This window comes from Ursus arctos, unplaced genomic scaffold (assembly GCF_023065955.2).
Source record: "Ursus arctos isolate Adak ecotype North America unplaced genomic scaffold, UrsArc2.0 scaffold_17, whole genome shotgun sequence".
In the NCBI taxonomy this organism is placed as follows: domain Eukaryota; kingdom Metazoa; phylum Chordata; class Mammalia; order Carnivora; family Ursidae; genus Ursus; species Ursus arctos.
The window spans coordinates 24,347,479-24,367,311 of NW_026622841.1; the positions used below are offsets into that span (position 1 = coordinate 24,347,479).

At 46.5% G+C, this 19,833-nt stretch overlaps 1 long non-coding RNA gene across 1 annotated transcript; it reads left to right on the forward strand.

Annotated features, from left to right (window-relative positions):
• Nucleotides 1-1,006: 1,006 nt before the first annotated feature.
• On the forward strand, nt 1,007-18,562 carry LOC113253401 (uncharacterized). The gene is made up of 3 exons (XR_003315395.3): nt 1,007-1,182; nt 3,979-4,078; nt 18,241-18,562. It is a non-coding gene; the product is annotated as an uncharacterized LOC113253401 (long non-coding RNA).
• Nucleotides 18,563-19,833: the final 1,271 nt, after the last annotated feature.

Here is a 19,833-nt window from a genome sequence, read left to right on the forward strand (position 1 = left end):
CCTCTCTCGCTGGCTGTCTCTATCTCTGTTGAATAAATAAATAAAATCTTTAAAAAAAAAAAAAAATAAAATAAAAAAATAAAGCAGTTTGCTGCATGTTGCCCAAACCAAAAACAATGCCATCTTGAAATTCCTCTACAGGTAAACTTAAATTTTTAGTTGCTTAAAAAGAAAGTACATTAGGGGTGCCTGGCTGGCTCAGTTGGTGGAGCTTGGCACTCTTGATCTTGGGGTTGTGGGTTCGAGCCCCACATCGTGTGTAGAGATTACTTAAAATCCTAAAAAAATAAGTAATGTAGTGATCACATTTATATAAAGTTCAACAGCAGGCAAAAGCAATCTCAGGTGTGAGGAGTGAGAAGAGTGGTTGTCGGTGTTGGGGGTAGCTGGCAGGAAATGAATGAGGGAGCTTCAAGGTGCTGGCGATGTTCTGGGTTTTGACTTGGGAGCCAATGAGATGGATGGATTCGGTTTGTGAAAATTCACCAAGAGGTATGCTTAGGACCCATGCACTTTTCTGTAACTTATACATCAATAAAACGTTTACAAATGATACGATCACCTTATTTCCAAGCATCAGACTTAAGAGCTGGGAAAGACCATCAGGCCTCTCTTTTCCCCCCAGGAGGCAAAATCTAGAGTGGTCTAATAGCTGTGCCCATCCCTGCTAACGGGGGTTTTCCACCGGATGGCTCTGTGGTGCGGTAACCAAGCGACAGGTCTGGGTACAGGCACATCTTCCGGGAGGGAACCTCGAGGAAGGGCAGCAGCAGCACCAACCCAGGTGACCTTACACCAGACTTTTATTCGTCTGTGCCTCAGTTTACCCACTGTTAAAGAGGATCTCCAACTACTGTGCTGTGTCTGCAGATCTCACCTGGCATGAGTCGGACTAGTCTTAGTCTTTCAGATTTCTCAGATTCTACCGTGTGCTTAGATCCCTGGAAGTTTCATGCCTGGAACATCAGGGGCGGGGGAAATGTTGGTGACTCCAGCTCTGTTATAGGGTGACTGTTACAGGCCGCGCTGGAGCTGGAAGGACAGAGTCTGCCCGCAGCTGTGTCTCGAACTCTGACCTCAAAGGGCCATCAGAAGACTGACGTGAGGTCCCGTGAAGGGGACGCTGAGCCGCGCAGGGATAAAGCGACTGGCCCAGGGTCACCAGGCTAATGCTCCCTAAAGGTACTTATCTCTGTCACGTCCTCTAATGGTCGGGCTCACTAGGCTGCCACTGTGACCAGGAGTTGTATTGTTTCCTTAAACAAAGGGTTTTTGTTCCCATAATTTCTTTTATTGAAGAAAATCTAGAAAAGTGAAAAGCATGACAACCAGAATTTACTTGTCATTCCAGCACTCAAAAATGCAGCTATCTGAAAGTTTTCACATTGTGAAGGAACGCCTATTATGGCATTACATTGTTGTATTTTTTTAATATTTAGTTTTTGTGGCTAAGTTAAGCAGGGGAATGGGAATTCTTGGTTTCCCATTGTTGGAAGTTGAATGGGTCTCCAGAGACTTCTCCGGAGGCCTGGAAATCGGTGGAGTAGAGTCATGGGCAGGGGGGAGGAACGGGGGACAGGGCCAACTTGCCCTACACCCAGGACATCCCATGGAGGATTTTAGAGGGGTTTCTCTCTTGCAGAATTATACCATCAAACTCACAAAGCTGTCCTTCGAGAACTGAGTTCAGCTTTAAGGTTGGGTTATCTTTTTTTTTTTTTTTAAGTATTTTTATTTATTTATTTATTTTAAGTAAATTCTACACCTGAAGTGGGGCTTGAGCCCCGAACCCTGAGATCAAGAATCACATGCTCTTCTGACTGAGCCAGCCAGGGACCCCAAAGTACTTGCTCTACCAACTGAACCAGCCAGGGGCCCCTTAACTTTTTTTTTTTTAAGAGCAATATAGGTTCACCTGCAGTTGTAAGAAACACAATGCAGAGATCCTGTAGACCCTTTACTCAGTTTCCCCCAATGAGGACATCCTGCAGTAAGATTGCCTTTTTGGGGCACTGGACTGGCTCAGTCGGTGGAGCATGCAGCTCTTGATCTCGGGGTTGTGAGTTTGAGCCCCACGTTGGTTGTAGAGTTTATTTAAAAATAAAATAAAATATTTATTTATTTATTTATTTTTTAAAGATTTTGTTTATTTATTTGACAGAGCAAGACAGCGAGAGAGGGAACACAAGCAAGGGGAGTGGGAGAGGGAGAAGCAGGCTTCCCGCTGAGCAGGGAGCCCGATGCGGGGCTCGATCCCAGGACCCTGGGATCATGACCTGAGCCGAAGGCAGACGCTTAACAGCTGAGCCCCCCAGGCGTCCCTAAAAATAAAATCTTTTAAAGAATGTCTTTTTGTGTGATCTAATGGACTTCAGAACCTTAGCGGAAGGTCTCTGAGCTAAATCCCCTTTTTTTAGTGGTAAGAAAACTGAGGCCTGAGGCAGGCACGAGACTCCCAGGCTCACTGCTGGGAATGGTGGGCTCTAGACCTTCTCCCTGTGGGCCTCCTCAGCTTTGTGTGCATGGGGTTTCATTTTCTGTTCTCCAAACTGCCCAGCGTTAGGCTAGTTTCACAGGTACAAGTAGACATCCTCTTGGGTGTTCTTCTTCCCCAGTGGTAAAGCAACAAAGATTTATTTTTCGCCTGTAGTCCACTGTCCATGGTGGACTGGCTGGGGCGTAGGGGCAGGGCACGGTGGGGGTGGGTGGGAAGGGGGGCTCTGCTCTGCGAGGTCCCCGCTGAGAGGGTTTCGTCTCCGTGTGTGCATGATGCCAAGCGCAGGAAAATGGGAACACGTTGACCGCAGGCTGACTCTGCACTCTCAAGTCACGTGGCTACACCTGCTTCAAGGGGGCAAGGAAATGTGTTTCAGTCTGTGCCTGTGAATGGAACCGGAAGTATTTGTTGGGCAGCACTGATGAATGCCCCAATGACCCTGAGTCCATCAGGAGAGACAGGCTTTTTGAGTTGGTCACTGCCAGACTTCTTTCTTTGTGTGATGAGGGTGCTTGTTTCTGATTTCACTTTTTTTTTGTTTTGGTGTTGTGCTGCCTTCTTTGGCCTTCTCCCAGAGGGGTGGGCAGCAGTCAGTGGGTCCTATAAGCCTTATCTCTCCAGGGAGGGAAGGGCTGGGGAGGCATGCCTGCATCCCCAAGCCAGTGAGTTCTGGAAGCTTCTCTTGAAAATGCTAATACAATCTGAGGCTGTGTTAATAAAAGGGAGTTGACATTCTGGTATATTATGTTACTGTTTGGACTACTTTATTCAGTCATTCGTTCAACACTCAGCCTAGGACATTCCAGACCCAAACTCCTGTGATCTGGGTACCATTCCAACTTTCAGCAGAAGTGCTGACCAACAGAGGATCCCCAGAGCAGGGTGACCATGATGGGGAGGGATCTGGGACAATCGCCTGACAGAACAGGGCATGTTCAGTTCACAGGCGAGGAGGGGAGGATGCGGTAAGCATGTGCAGGAGCTGGCCCGCGGAAGCACATCATATTGGCCGCGTGGCTGCTGAAAGCAGGAGATGGATGGATGGGTGGAAGTTACAGGCAGGCAAACTTCAGCTCCCTGTGGGGTCAGCCTTTTAACTAGAAAGTCCGCCAAGGGAAGAACAGTTTTCCTTGAAAGCAGGGAATTCTCAGTCCCTGAAAGTCCTCAGACAGGCCGGATGATCTCTCTTATTGATCATTTCTAAAGTTCTTCCCGATTCTGAGTGCATAATTCCCAAGGGAAAAGACTTTCCAGCACCTCTTATGTCAGGATCTGAAGTTTCGTCTTTGCCTACAAATGAAGTCATCTCTCTCTTAGCATCAGAGTTGGGGTTTTTAAAATACAGTTCCATTTAAATAATAATAACAAGATAGATGAGAGTTCCCCTACAGCTAACACTCACAGATCATGGAGTCGGTGTCAGGTACTTGTTTAAGTGCTTGACATATATTAATCAAATTATTAATCTCCTTCATTCTCAGGACAATCCTAAGAGGAAGGTGCCAGTCTTGTCAACCCAGTTTACAGATGTGACTGCGAGGGGCATCGCTAGCAAGGGGCAGAGCCAAGATTGGAATCCAGGTAGTGTGACTTCGGAGTTGGTGTTTCTAACCCCTGCCTCTCATGACACCCCTGTTTGATAGCTGAGGAACTGGGACGCACTGGGATTTAGGGATGTGTCTGTGGTCGGGGGCTGGTTGAGTGGTAGCACGTAGATCTGGCTGGAACCCAGTCCCCCAGCTACCCCAATATGCTCAGTCTGGACGGCTTCCACTACCGATGACCACACATCCAGTCAGGGGCCTGGACAATTGAGACAAAAGCACATGTTCCAGATCTCCCAGCAAGTTGGGGACAAAGTTACAATGATCCCTATATGCTTTTCTTTTCTTTTCTTTTCTTTTTTCTTTTCTTTTTTTTCTTTTCTTTTCTTTCTCTTTTCTTTTCTTTTCTTTTCTTTTCTTTTCTTTTCTTTTCGAGATTTTATTTTTTTTAAGTAATCTCTACACTCAGTGTGGGGTTCCAGCTCATGACCACGAGATCAAGAGTCACATGCTCTTCCGACTGAGCCAGCCAGGCGCCCCTCCATAGGCTTTTCTAACATGGCGACATGCTTGGCTCTCCTCATGTCCCAGGATTTTGAATTCTTCCCCTGCTTCCTCTCATGGCCATGAAACTGGCTGAGTCCTAAATTCTGACACAGCCGAGTTCTGCACCTACTTTCCCCAGGACTGGCCCTCTCACCTCACCTGTAAGAGTGAGTTTATGGTACGTCAGGCCAGCAGAGATTTGCGTATTTTACGTAGGCTACCTTTGCCAATCTTTTAAGGCTTCTGAGTTTAGAAAAACTTCTCACTCTGAAATTTTAGAAGAATTCCCTCTTATGTTCTTCTCATATAGTTATGGCTTTAGTTTTTCTATTTAAATCTTTGCTCCATCTGAAATTTCTTTTGTTGTATGGAATGAAGTAGATAACCAGTGCTCTTTCCCCCATGTCTTCATTGAGTTGTCCCAATGCTATTTATTGCATATCCATTTTCTCTCCACTGGTTTGAGGTACCATCTCCATACAAAACTAAATTTCGTATATACTTGGAATCCTACGGAGTATGTTCTCTGACCACTGTGAAACTAAGAGGCAAAGAGATAGCTAGAAAATCCTCCACATGTTTGGAAACCAAGCAATATACTTCTAAAGTAACCTGTGGTGGGAAGCAGTGGGGGGGCGCACCTAGCTGGCCCCGTCGAAGGAGTATGTGACTCTTGATCTTAAAGTCCCAGCCCCATGGTGGGTGCAGATAGTAATTTTAAAAATAAATTAAATAAATAAATAAATAAATAAATAAATAAACAAACCTGAAAAAATGTTTTAAATAAATAAAATAACCTGTGGCCAAATGGAAAGTAGAAATATTTTTAACAAAATGACAATGAAAACTGTCAAAACTTGCAGCTGAAGTCATACTGAAAGAACTGCACAATTTTATGCATATATTACAAAAGAAGAGTATGAAAGTGTTGGATCATTCAATTGCACACCTGACATTAATATTAAACTGAATATTAACTAACTGGAATTTAAATAAAAACTTAAAATTAAAAACAAAAACAAAAAAAATATTACAAAAGAAGAAAGGTGAAAGGGGCGCCTGGGTGCTCAGTCGGTTAAGTGTCTGCCTTTGCTCAGGTCATGATCCCGGAGTCCTGGGTTTGAGTCCCACGTCCGGCTCTCTGCTCAGCGGGAGCCTGCTTCTCCCTCTCCCTCTGCCTGCTGTTCCCTCTGCTTGTTCATGCTCTCTCTCTCTGTCAAATAAATAAAATCTTTGGGAAAAAAAAAGAAGAAGAAGAAAGGCAAAAAATCAGTGATCCAAAGTGTCTTTTTCTATTAGTAAGGGGGAAAAAAGCATATTAAGCACAAAGAAAAAAGGAAGAAAATGCTAAAAAAAGGGTGAAAATTAACAAAATAGAAAATAGACATGTAGCATAGAAAATTATCAAAGCCATAAGTGGGTTCTTTGAAAAAATTATATATTTTTTTCAAAAGTTTTATTGAGAAATAATTGACCAAAACCACATATATTTAAACCAATTTCTGACCTCTCAATTATGTTGCATGGATCTCTCTATTTATGGCAGTGTCAGTAAAACATTATTTTAATTATAAAGCTTTATAGTGTTTTTAAACATTTTTTATTTAAATTCAAGTTTTTTTAACGTGTAGTGTATTATTAGTTTCAGGGGTAGGATTTAGTGATTCATCAGTTGCATATAACAGCCAGTGCTTATTACATCAAGTGCCCTCCTAAACGCCCATCCCCCAATTTCCTCTTTCCCCCCACCCACCTCCCTTCCAGCAACCCTCCATTGGTTCCTATAGTTAAGAGTCTCTTATGGTTTGTCTCCCTCTCTGTTTTTATCTTATTTTATTTTTCCTTCCCTTCCCCTATGTTCATCTTCTTGTTTCTTAAATTCCACATATGAGTGAAATCATATGGTATTTGTCTTTCTCTGTCTTAATTCACTTAGCATAATACCCTCTAGCTCCATCCACATGGATACAAATGGCAGCCATTACACTACCAGGTATTTATCCAAAGAATACAAAAATAATGATTTGAGGGGGCACATGCACCCCAATGTTTATAGCAGCAATGTCCACAATAGCCAAAATATCAAGGGGCGCCTGGGTGGCACAGTGGTTAAGCGTCTGCCTTCGGCTCAGGGCGTGATCCCAGGGTCCTGGGATTGAGCCCCACATCAGGCTCCTCCGCTGGGAGCCTGCTTCTTCCTCTCCCACTCCCCCTGCTTGTGTTCCTTCTCTCACTGGCTGTCTCTATCTCTGTCAAATAAATAAATAAAATCTTAAAAAAAAAAATAGCCAGGGCGCCTGGGTGGCACAGCGGTTAATCGTCTGCCTTTGGCTCAGGGCGTGATCCTGGCGTTACGGGATCGAGTCCCACATCAGGCTCTTCCGCTGTGAGCCTGCTTCTTCCTCTCCCACTCCCCCTGCTTGTGTTCCCTCTCTCACTGGCTGTCTCTCTCTGTCGAATAAATAAATAAAATCTTAAAAAAAAAAAAAAATAGCCAAAATATGGAAAGAGCCCAGATGTCCATCAACAGATAAATGGATAAAGAAGATGTGGTGTATTTATATACACAATGGAATATTACTCAGCTTTATAAAGTTTTTTAACATTTGGTTGGACTCGTCCCTGTCCCTCACTCTGCTTTTTCAATTTCTTTTTTTAAAGATTTATTTATTCATTTGAGAGAGAGAGTATGTGTGTATGTGCGTGAGCAGGGGAGGGGCAGAGGGAAAGAACCTCAAGCAGACTCCCTGCTAAGTGCGGAGCCTGACAGGATCTCGCACCCCTGAGATCATGACCTGAGCCAAAACCAAGAGTCAGACACTTAACCAACTGAGCCACCCAGGCACCCCTGCTTTTTCAATTTTTACCTGGCGTTTGCCTCTCATTTAAACTCTAAGCTTAGTCTGTCAGCGTGGTCAGTTCCCCTGCACATCCCTTGCCTAAATCCTCCTGGCATTTCCATTGGGATCAAGTTAAATTATACATTAATTTGAGAAGGATTCACAACTTTGTACCACTGAGCCTTCCTACCCAAGAAGAGGGGATGTCTTTTCATTTAGTCAAGTCCTCGGTAGTGTTTGAAAATTTTCTTCGTATAGATCATGCATATTTTTGGAATGGTTTCCCTAAGTATTTTATCTTTTTGGTTGCCATTGAAAATGGAAGCTTTTCTTCAAATATATTTTATAGTTTCAGTTGGTCAACTTCCAATACCTCTATTTAACATGTAACGAAGACTGTTTTGGACATTTTAGCTAAACCCATATGAATCATACTTGTCAACCACATCCTCTTCAAGCATGAAATACACAGCCGACCTTATGTTTCTTTCCTACTTCTGACAACTAATCTTTAGGCGATTGCTGATATAAATATCCCCAAAGTTTCAGCAACACTACTGCAGATGCCCCAAAGCAGCACAAAATATGTGGAGTCACAGTTACCTAATCACAAATATTTGTCACAAATATCCGCACGGTGCCCTGGGCGCTTCGTAGACAGACAGTGTACGTCCCGGTCTGATTCCTCAGCAGGAGAGCTTACTGGAATCGTACCCTTTGCCTGTGCCAACCACTGCCTCAGCAAACCCAGACCCAGCAGGGATCCAGAGACACTCCTGTGGGCTCTAAAGTCTTTTTCATATTAATTTATCATTTTCCCCATGCGAAAGTAATTCATACAGACTCATCACAGAGCATTAGGAAACATAAAAAGCAGCACATAAAAATGCATCTATAATCCCTACCACCCAGAGATAACCACTGGTTTGTTTTCTTATGATCTTTTTTCCTTGCAAAATATACCAGTACGCATATTCCAAAATTAAGATCGCCCCAGGTAGGTGGTTTTGAATCTTCTTTCTACGAATATTTGGCCGTGTAGTGAGATATTCTTCTGAAGCAAGCTTGTTAATGGCTGCATGGTGTTTTCCAACAGATGTTCTTTTTCTTTCTTTTTTTTTAAGATTTTATTTATTTATTTATTTGACAGAGAGAGACATCCAGCAAGAGAGGGAACACAAGCAGGGGGAGTGGGAGAGGAGGAAACAGGCTCTCAGCAGAGGAGCCTGATGTGGGACTAGATATGGGACTCGATCCCCCGGGACTCAGGATCACACCCTGAGCCGCAGGCGGACGCTTAACGACTGAGCCACCCAGGCGCCCCTCCCAACAGATGCTCTCTAATCTGTTTACTGATTCTACTATTATTTTGCTCTTAGGTTGTTTCTAGTTTTTCAAAAATAAGACTGAAGTCAACAGTCTTATACAAACATCTTTGCCATCTTTTCTGATTATGTCCTTGGGATACATTGCTAGATGGATTACTGGGTCATAAATTAGGAAAACTTTTTAAAATTGTGGTAAAATAGGGGGCCCAGGTGGCTCGGTCGGTTAAGCAACTGTCTTCAGCTCCGGTCATGATCCCGGGGTCCTGGGATCGAGTCCCCTGCTCAACAGGGAGCCTGCTTCTCCCTCTTCCTGCCCCCTGCTCATTCTCTATCTCTCTCTTTCTCTGTGTCAAATAAATAAATAAAAATTTTTAAATAAAATAACAAAAAAAATTGTGGTGAAATATATATAACATAAAATTTACCATCTTGACCATTTTTCAGCGTGTGGTTCAGTGGCATTAAAGTACATTCACACTGTTTTACAACCATTGCCACACTCCACCTCCAGAACTTTTCTCATTTTGCAAAACTGAAACTCTGTACCCATTAAACACTAACTCCCCATATGCTTCTCTCTCCAGCCCCTGGTACTTCTGTTTGGCTTTCTGTTTCTATGAATTTGACTCCTCTAAGTACCTCCGATTAAGTGAAGTCGCAGAATTATTTGTAGGCTTGTGACTGGCTTATTTCACATAGCATAACGTGTTCAAGATTCATCCATGTTGTAGCACGTGTCAGAAAGTTCCTCCCATTTTATGGCTGGATAATATCCCATTGTGTGTATAGACCACATTTTGTTTATTGTTAGGAACATTTTTAAAAAGATTTTATTTATTTATTTGAGGGGGGAGGGAGCATAGGGGGAGGGAGAGGGAGAGAAGCTCAAGCAGACTCCCCGCTGAGTGCGGAGGACGTGGGACAATTCTATCACCCCCCCCCCCCCAGATCACAAGCAGAGCCAAAACCTAGAGTCGGATGCCCAACGGACTGAGCCACCCAGATGCCCCTATTGATAGGAACCTTTTTAAGGCTTTTTTAAAAAAAGATTTTATTTACTTATTTATGTGAGAGAGAGAGAGAGAAAGAGAGAGAGTGCGCAAGCACGTGCATGAACAGGGGGAGGGGCAGACTCCCCGATGAGCAGGGAGCCTGACTTGGGGCTGGATCCCAAGACGCTGAGATCATGACCTGAGTTGACTCAGATGCTTAACCAACGGAGCCACCCAGGCGTCCCCTTTAAGGCTCTTGATTCAAATTATTTCCTGCTGTCCAGAAAGATCATACCAATTTACATGTCTGCCAGGATTGTATGAAAATAAAATTCTGACGTTTGCACACCTATTATATTAATATGTATTATATTATATCAATTCATGGTCTAATTTATTCATATTGTACCTGCCTAGAGTTTTCTGCATTTGCAGATATGCAGCTTCCAGTTCTTGCAAAGGGACCCCAAAGGACTCCCCTTCCTCCAAATGTCTGTGGGTGGGGGGAGGTGTATTACACATATCCACACATATAACTGAAGATAAACATGTTTAGTATTTTTTCAAAGAATAAAGCAGCTCTTCCATAGTTTGGATCAGAGCTGCAGAATCTAAACTCTTGCTCAAACTAGAATTTGTCAGATTTTGACCTCCCTGGGTTTCCTTTCTTTTAAACCTGAGTCAATTTTTGTGTCTACCAAGAAAGGCACCAATGATTTTACGTGGGGAAAACATCTGGAATTCGTATAGTGTATTAAACTTCTCAAAAGGCATCACTTACATGATATCACCGAGTTTCTACAAGATCCCTAGGAAGCAGACAGGGTGATATTATCAATCACGCTTGTGCAGATACAGATAACAAGAAGAGACACTACCTGCTGGGTGTCCTATAGCCGGTTTGGGACCTAAGGACACCAGCTCCGATCTCCTGACCCCTGTGTACTGCTTCTGTCCCCTCACTGACTCCCAACTCGGTTTTGCTCTTGTCAAAGTGTGCTGTTCCTTTACTTGGCTTGTCAGCGTTCCTGGGTTGTCCAGGAATGTACTTTCTTGGAGAGGAAAGGAAATAGATATTTTAGCTACATACCGTGCTTGCCAGGCACCTAATAGGGACACTCAATAAATATTAATTAAAGAATGCAGCCACATTGGCTCATGTGCTGGCCAGATCCTTTCAAGTGTCAAGAATATTCCATGAGAGATTGAGTGTTGGGCTGGAAGGCTGTGCGGAGGCAGAGGGGACGGTGGAATTCTGGAGCAACGGAGCGTATTCTCTGGGAAGGTGAAAATACCCCCGGCGGTCCCTATCCATTACCTGGAGAGAAGGAGGAGGAGAACACACATTTGTTGAGTGTCTTCTGGAGGCCTGAATTTTTCCAGTTGGGCTGGGATTTAACTTGCCCTTCTACCCCTGCATTTCTCAAGCCAGTGGAGGACATTGGGAGACAGCTGGCTGGGGTTAAGGGTGAGTGTGATTCGTGGCAGGGTGGTGGGAGGTGGGTGGGGGGTGGAATGGGTGTGTCCCCCCTCCTCTGGCATCCTGAGGGATTTAGTACTCACAGAGTAGGGGCCTGTTGTCTCTCTGGCTTGACAGAGAACCAGCAGAAGACTGATGTGCCAGGAGGAGGCCTTCCCCTTCAGCCTAAGGAGGGCCAGGAGCAGAGATGGGGATCTCTAACCCCACCCACTGCCTGAGACCACCCTCTCTTTCCATCAGGATCTGTTAGATGCAAAAGCACATGCAAGGGACATGGGACTCCTTTGGAAACATAATTGCACAAACACGGGGCCAGAACCCTGCCAACAGTTTAGGGCTCTGGGGCTTTTACAAGTGAGTCTATATCTGTTTTCCTAGGCCTCTTTTGGCAGTTTTCCTTTTGTTGTTTTTTTTTAAAGGTAAGATTTGAGTGTGTGTGCAATTTTTTTTTAAAAGATTTTATTTATTTATTTGACAGAAAGAGAGACAGCAGCGAGAGAGGGAACACAAGCAGGGGAGTGGGAGAGGAAGAAGCAGGCTCACGCCCTGAGCCGAAGGCAGATGCTTAACGACTGAGCCCCCCAGGCGCCCCGTGTTTGTGCAATTTTAAACAAACGATCCATTTCACGTTATTTTGGTGTCAGTTTCTTCACCATCTTCATCATGAGATTGTACTTAATATGCTCTTGTTAGTTCAAGGAGAAAAAGAGGAAGGGACCTGAGCTGTATATTTGCATATATAGCCATGAAATAATAACACATTTACTATACAAATGCATCCAGCAGTGATTCCACAAATGGAGGGCTTACTGGTCTACCAGCCTGTAGAAGCAGAAACTATTCAATGTTAGGCTTGGAAATACCTGATTGGAGTTTCTCGATTCTGTAGCTCCATCTCTACAGTGTTCTTGGACATAAGTTAACTCATTGGATCTCAAGACCATTTCATCTATGGGGAAATCGAGGTCTTAGGTGACACAGCCAACGGTGACGGACTTGGTCCTTGAGCACAGCACTTCTGGCTCCAATGCTGGGGTGCTTTGTGCTTCCTCTGATACAATAATTGTCTCCAGTCTATGCTCTCACAGGGCTTGAGGTATGGTCACACATAGCCCCTGACCTCACAGAGTTTACAGTTGGGGATTGGAGGACAGTCATTAACCAAGGAATTAGAATTAAATCTAGAAGTTCAGGTGTTGTAAGTGCTACAAAATGGAGATGCCTGGGGCTCTGAAGGTGCATAGTGATGGGCGGGGTGACCTGATCTCTAAGACTGGGAGCCCGGAAGAGCCTTAGGAGAGGAGGGAAAAACATTTCAGGCTGAGAGACAACTTGTGCAGAGGCCCTGCGGTGGAAGGAAGACACTGAAGTGACAGAGAGGGGAAGGAGGGGTACCATGTCACCCAAGGCTTGTAGGCCAAGGAAGAGACTTTGTCTTTGTTCCAAGAGTTGTAGGAAGACTGTTGAGTGATCTTAGGGAAGAGTGGAGTGAAGAAAGCGCTGTGTGCACCACTCACCAGAGAGCATTGGTGGCCTGCGTTGGTGCAGGTGGCAGTGCAAGGACCTGGGGAAAAGCAGAAGGTGGAGCGGTCATTTTGAAGGTAAAATTGACCAGGCGTTGAAGGCTGGTTTGGATATGAAATGAGGGAGAAAGACGGATTCCCACCACTGGACGGAAGCAGGTCGGCTTTCTGAGGGCAGAGCTCTGGAGGAGAAACAGGTTCTGGGAAGAGGACCCCTTGTTTGGGACAGAACCTTGAGCTCATCTTTGAGACATCCAAGGGGAGATGTCACATAAGCAGGTGGCTCTGTGGGGCTGCCGTCCAAAGCACAGGTGAGCCTTGGCATCTGACTGTTTCTGCATCTTTGGCTGCTAGCTCCCACCTCACGCTACTGCCGCTTTCTGATCTTCCCTTACCGACAGCCAGACTGAAGCAATGCTAAGTCTCACCGTATGTATTTCCCTACCTGGAAAGCCTGGGTTTGGTGGGGGACCGGGACTGAGCTCTGCAGGGCGCCCTCCCTCCCCGCTGGGCATCTCCTTCCCCTGGGAAGGTGGCCCTCTTCTTACTTCCTCCTCCTTGCCCGTCATAATTCCCAACGAAGTTATTTCTAGGAAATAGGAAAATATTTCTGAATCATAGTCATGCTAGAAAAGAACGAGAAATGCTTTTTATTGTGTTCTCCCTCTCTCATTCTAGGAAAACAACTTCCCAGCCTTATTGGGTTGGTTGTTTTTAAACTCTGATGCTTGGCCTTCCTTCTTTGACACTGTCCCAACTGGTCCTAGAGAAACCTACACGAAGTCCCAGACACGAGAAAAAGGGCCTCCTTCTTCATTACCCTATCCCTAGGACACTGATCGCCAACTCCAGTAGAAGTTCATTTCATTTCATTTCCTACCGGGAAGGTTAGGCAAAACGAGCTTACAGGGCGGCCCCGCCCTCAGAATCCATGGTAATCAGGATAATTAGCATCTCTATACGGCTTCCTTTACATAGTGCTTGTGCTGGCGCGGTGTCCGCGCCCCGCCAGCAACCCCGGGGTGAGGGCTTTGTGCTGGGAGCCTCACACTAAGTCTGGCACACACAAGATGATGTTAATTCCCTGTTTGTTGTATTAGGAAAGCAGACAGACTGCGGAAACAGGCTTTCCCAGGGCCTCGAAGCTAGTCATGGCAGGAAAATATACTTGATCCTAAAACTGGGCTGAGGGTCCTTGCTGCTCCTTGAGGTCCTCGCCAGTAGAAATGCCTTCACCATCACTCATGGGGCTGGGCTCCTTTGGTGGGTCCCAGAACGTGCCAGGACCAGCGTGTGTGGTCACCATGACTCTTCTGGTCTACTGCAGACATCATGCCCCCCTTCTGCACACGGCCGGGGCTGATTCACCATTACCAGATGTCTCGTTCCTTCGATCCCACCCAGCACTTACGAGGCAGAAATGAGCACCAAATTCATCGCCTAATGACTTCTGGAATGGGAAAGATAAAAATGGGGTGGTGGGCGGGGGAGGAAATCAGAAAACAGCAAAGGTTAATTTGGTAATCCAATTCGACCAGGAGCTGGGAATCTGTGTTTTGTTTTTGGTTTTTTTTGGTGGGAGGGGGAATTTGTTTCTAGTGTGGCTTTATAGCCAGGGCACAGGGGTGCAAGAGCACGTGGCTGTGGGGGGTCCCAAACAGATCCTGTTCAGCCGCTCCCTGCTGTCAAAAATCCAAAGGCAGAGGAATGAGGGGTGATGAAATAAGAATTTACTTCCGTGGGGCCAATCCCGGGAAGATGGCATACGAATATCAAAGATTATCTCCAAAGGGCTGAAAATACTTTCAGGTTTATGCAAGGACCGGGTGGGGCAAAGGTGGGTGGGTACCAGCGGTAAGACAGTAAAGGTCAAATCGATCAAGGTCTTGGAGTCAATCTTGGGCGGGGTCTGCTGGCTCCCGGCGGTCCTTCTAGCTTGTGGGGGTAGTTTTGGTCCCATCAGGGGACGCTTTGCCCTCAGGGTCTTCTGCCTGAGAAGAGAAGAGACAAGCTGGAAAGAAGCAGCCAGCTAGAAAATTTGAGGTCAAAATGGAGGCCCAAATGAAGACCACCCCCGCCCCCAAGCCTGAAGCCTGGACAGCAGGGAGTAACTCCAGAGCTCATCAGGGTGTGTCCGAGTTAGGCTCAACTTTTATTTTCCTGCTTTGCTGCCTTTATTTTAAAGATTTTTATGTATTTATTTGAGAGAGCGAGCGCGCGACCGAGCACGAGTAGGGGGGCAGAGGCAGAGGGAGAAGGAGAAGCGGACTCCCCACTGAGCAAGGAGCTCCGCGTGGGACTCGATCCCAGGACCTGAGCTGAAGGCAGATGCTGAACTGACTGAGCCACCCAGGCGCCCCTGCTTTGCTGTATTTAAAATCCTATTTTTTAGTACCTGTGCGAATCATCCAAATCGTGTATCTGTCTATACTGCAGTGGGGACTAACGATTTTTTGTCTTCGGCATTTGAGAGCGTTATCTAAGAACGCCCATTACCGAGCTGTCAGAGGCCTACTTCAGTGCAGAAGTTCCCTTCCCCCTGTGTTGAAACTGGCATCGTTTCCTGACACGAACCAGTCCCACACGAGTGAGGCCCAACCGTTGATCTGAGAAGGGGAGATCGTGGAAATTTCTCCAGTTATTTGAGGAGACGCTTTGCTGTAACTGCAGACGTTCTGGTGTGCGGCCTGCCATGTCTTCCTAGAAAGGAAAAAAGCTGTATTCGGAGGGCGATGATCCCCACACCACCCATGGCAGGGGCCTCACCTCCATCACGGACCTCCTGAGGCTCAGGGCTGGTTTTAGACAAAGTCGTACACTTGAAGTGACAAGCATGGCGTGGGTTTTGAAGAGCTGGCTCAAACTGGACAGAAAACTACAATTTCTTTCTTTCTTTTTGTGTTGTCCTTTCGAATGTGACCGTTCGCACCTTGAGTACTTCTGCCTGGTTTGTCAACGGAGCCCATCGAGTCTGAAGTATTTCTTTCTTTGAGAAACTTTTTGACACCCCTCCCTCCCAGACAGAATAAATGGCTTAGTTCTCCATTGCCCGAGCAAGCACCTGCATTCTTGCGGGGTGGGGGGGAGCTTCGGTCACATTTGGTGAGCGCTGACTCTTTTCCCATTTCTAGCCCCCTTCTAGATTACGCACTTCGTGAGGCTCTTTGGTTCTACCCTCAGATCCCTCCATGGTCTCCCCTGGTGCCTGGCACCACGACTTGAGTCGATGCTGGCTGAATGGATGGAGAGGCATGTGAACACACTGCTGTTCCAAAAAGCAAAGCTCTCGTGTTCTCGGAGGGGGCCGACTCCCTTCTGTGCTTCTGGTCGTCGCGACTTCAGTATTTATGAGGCCGTCCGTCCCGGGTTAGGACTTGCACCTGACTGATATCTAGAATGACTTTTGATTAGGACTGGCGTGTTTCCTCACTGACTCTTGCCAGGGTCATGACGAGGCAGCCTCCACCCATGCCGTCTGGGATGACACATTGGCCTCTGTTGTCGTCGGCCTTCCTGTAGTAACTGCCCCACCGAGAGAGAAGCTGTCTACAGCCTCACTTCCACGTGGGACCTTGCCAACTAGTCCTTTTTTCTACAAGGACATCAGAACAGCAAATTTCAGGAAATGAGAAAAGCAGGCGGGGATTTCTTAAAAAAAAAAAAATCATGAAACCTGTATTTTTTTTGAGTAAGTAACCCATTCACACGGTGCAAGACTCCTCAAAGTACACAAAGTTCTATGCCCTGGTTTCCCGCCTTGCTCAGTTCGTGGGCCATCCAGTGCCCCTCCCTGGAGGAAACCAGATCTGTGTGTGACTGCGTATCGGGATGGCCCTGTGGTCCTTGATCTTTACTTTTTGTGGATGTTTCTCTCGTTCCTCCGTGACAATGTTCTTCTCATGCTGGCACGTGCTACACGGATCAGCTGACAGCGTGTCTGCGCTACAAGAATATTTGATGAGTCGGGGCGAACAGCCTCTCTATTTGATTGTGAATTAGATGCATTTTCATTCACTTAGGTTCTCGTTCTCCCGAGATAAGCCAAGAAGCGCTGATTGTCACACCGGCCGCACTCATGCGGTCTTCTGTGCGTGAGCCATTGCTCCCATCTGTCCCGCTGCCAGCTCAGGAAGGCTTAGAACTCACTCACACATTTTTCAGGGGACGGTTGTGCAAGAAATGTCGATATTTTTCCAACACTTTTTTGGCCTCTTCAATGGTTTCTTCTTTTGGCTTCTGCGGGAAGAAAATCCTCACCCCTGCCCTCAGCCCTACCAGCACACACCCACCAAAGAGCTTTGGGGCCTCTCTGCCCCTCTCTTCCCGGAACCGCTGGAAATGAGAAAAGGCCCTAAAGGAGGAAGCCTGGCTTCTCTTTGGCTCCTTCTTTCCCCTCCCCTGATAGTTGTGGAAGGTTCACCTGCTTCTCCTCCGTGTCCTCCGCCCTGGGCTGCTGTCCTTCCTCGTGCACTCTGGGGCCCTGACTGCTCTGAGCCCCGGGGCCTTGGAGCAGCTTCCCTCCGGCTTCCTCCCACCTCTAGATGCTTAGTGGGAGGTCAGTCAAGTGGCAGCCCCCCGCAGACCGCCGGGTGCCAGTGGCCAGTGATTAAGTAGCCGGGTCTTTAGCTGACTCCATCCTTGTTTGTCAGAACTCTGCTGTGAGTTATTTTGGTCTCTGTGACTTGTGGCTGCACCATGATTAGGGTTTGATTACTATCACCAAAGTGACTAAAAGATGAAAATAGAAGCCACAACAGGAAATAAACAACTGCAAATGAGATATTTTATTCCATATTCCCTGCCAGCAAGTGATTAGAATCAAACTCATTCACAATAGTTTGGTGAACTCCTAAACTTTTTTTTTTTTAAAGGATCAGAATAGTTTGAAACGGGGTACTTGTCAGTCTCATTTGCACCCGTGGAAAGGAAAGGAACTCCCTTTCTAGGCACACCAGCCGGCCAGGAGTTCCTCCATGGCCCGGCTTCTTTCTTGGAAAGGAAAGGAACAAGAATGCAGCGGGGTGGGGCTGGCTCTCAGGAAGGCTTGGGATGTTAACTGATTCGGGGGATGCCGGATGGAGAGCCAGAGAGCAGCGCCTGTCCTTGCAGCTACTTGCCCGGCATCCCACCCATCTACCTAGGGTAGTAAAACGGAGGAAAGCCGTGTACAGAGGGTAAGATAGAGGTGACGCCTGAATTAAAACACCCACAATTACACTATATGGGAACATAGCTCTGCAAGTATATGCATGTTCTACTCAGACAAGCCGTGACGTCAGATTCAGCACTTGAAACACCCACTGAGCTTACCTGCTCTGCGCGCGCGTGCGCGCGCGCGCGCGCGTGCATGCTCTGGCCTCTCATCACAGAGTATTAGCACCACTGGCCGCATTCCTAAAAGAGTCTTCAGATTCTCCATTTAGCCAAGATGCTTAATTAGAATTATGACATTTGATTTCTGTTTATTTATGTCTTCTTGTCACTTTGCAGCCTTGCCTCGCCTCTCTTGAAAAGCAAAGATCTTCTAGCGAGGCCCAGAGCAGAGAGAGGCCATGGGACCCCGAGAGGGCAGGAAACTTGCCCAGAAAGCTTTTTAATCCCTGCCAAGTGTACGTCGAACGAGAGGATCCCCACTGGTGCAAGTTATTTCCCCAGAGGGCAGAGCCCCAGCCTGGAATCAGGGTTTCTGACTTCCAGTCTGGGATTCTTAATAAGTCTTTCTGAGGTGAGTATATTATACATTTCCCCAAAATCTTATTTTTATCTCTCTTGTCTTTCCCACCTGGGATGATGGGATCACCCAGAGCCAAACCTCCCCTTTGACCATTTCCTCCTGGGCTTTCTTGGCTGCTGTCTTTGCAAGGTGCTTCTTTACAAAGTTTCACACACACACACACACACACACACACACACACACACACACTCAATGCTATTTTCAATAGGAAACATTTTTAATTTACAATAAAATTATGACCTTATACAATTGCAGCTATGTGGCCTTACAAAGTAAATGTTTAGAATGCTAGCTTCTGCCCTGTCCCACACACATTTCTGCACTGCTTGGCACCCCATGTCCGTCTTACTGTCAGTAGGCTACAGGGCTCCTTTGCCTGGAGATGATGGTGTCATCAATGTTGCTGATTTTCTCTCCCATTTTTACCTCCAAAGGTGCTTTTGTTAGATTTGGGGGGAGTGATCCAAATGCCCATTGCGTCTGTTGATTCCTAAATGCTTATTAAGCATCTACTGTGAGTCATAGGCCTCTGAAGTTGCTGGAGGGGAGGGGGCTGTAAAGCTAAGATTCATCTGTCCCTTTTCCTTCTAAGCACAGATAGTTTAAATGGAATAATGAAAATAGTACCTTTCACCTTTTATAAAGATTCGTGGTTCATCTCATCCCCATGATTTTTATTATTGTCCTGATAGCACAGTTGTAAATGACTTAAAAAATTTTTATTTCACTGAATAATTTTGAGGTTAGATCACCATGCCAACTAATGGCCTCATCAACAGTGGTGTGTGTGTGTGTGTATTTATATATGTATGTATATATATATTTATATCTACATAAATCGTTTCGAGTACCATCAGCTTTCACGAAACAAACGCATCATTTTGGTCCTGTGCCCTACCGAGGCCTTACCCATTTCCTTGCAGTAACCTGCCAGCTGTGTCCGTGCTTCTCCCGAACCTGGGGTCAGGGGATAAACTCTATGACCCTAAGCACCTTGAAAGCTACGTGGCCGAGAGGACACAGAAACAGGCCGTGCATGCATATGCATGCCCTAGGCAGGTCTGCTCGGAAAGGTAACCTTCCCGCGCCGGGAGGCGGGGTGCCGGAGGTCTTCCGGGCTCCGGAGGAAACCTGCCGGCGGCGGGCCGGAGAGCACCCCCCCCCGCCCCCGCCCCTTCTCCCGCCAGGATGCTGCCCCTCGCAGCTCGTCAGCCGGCCAAATGCATTCCAGAGCTGTGCACAAGACACACTTCTCCAGGCAGTCCTAGAAACCCGAGCCCGGAGCGGGAGAGGGCGGGAGGGAGCGCGCGGCCGCCGCTGAGGTCACATTCGCGCCGCCTCCCCGCCCT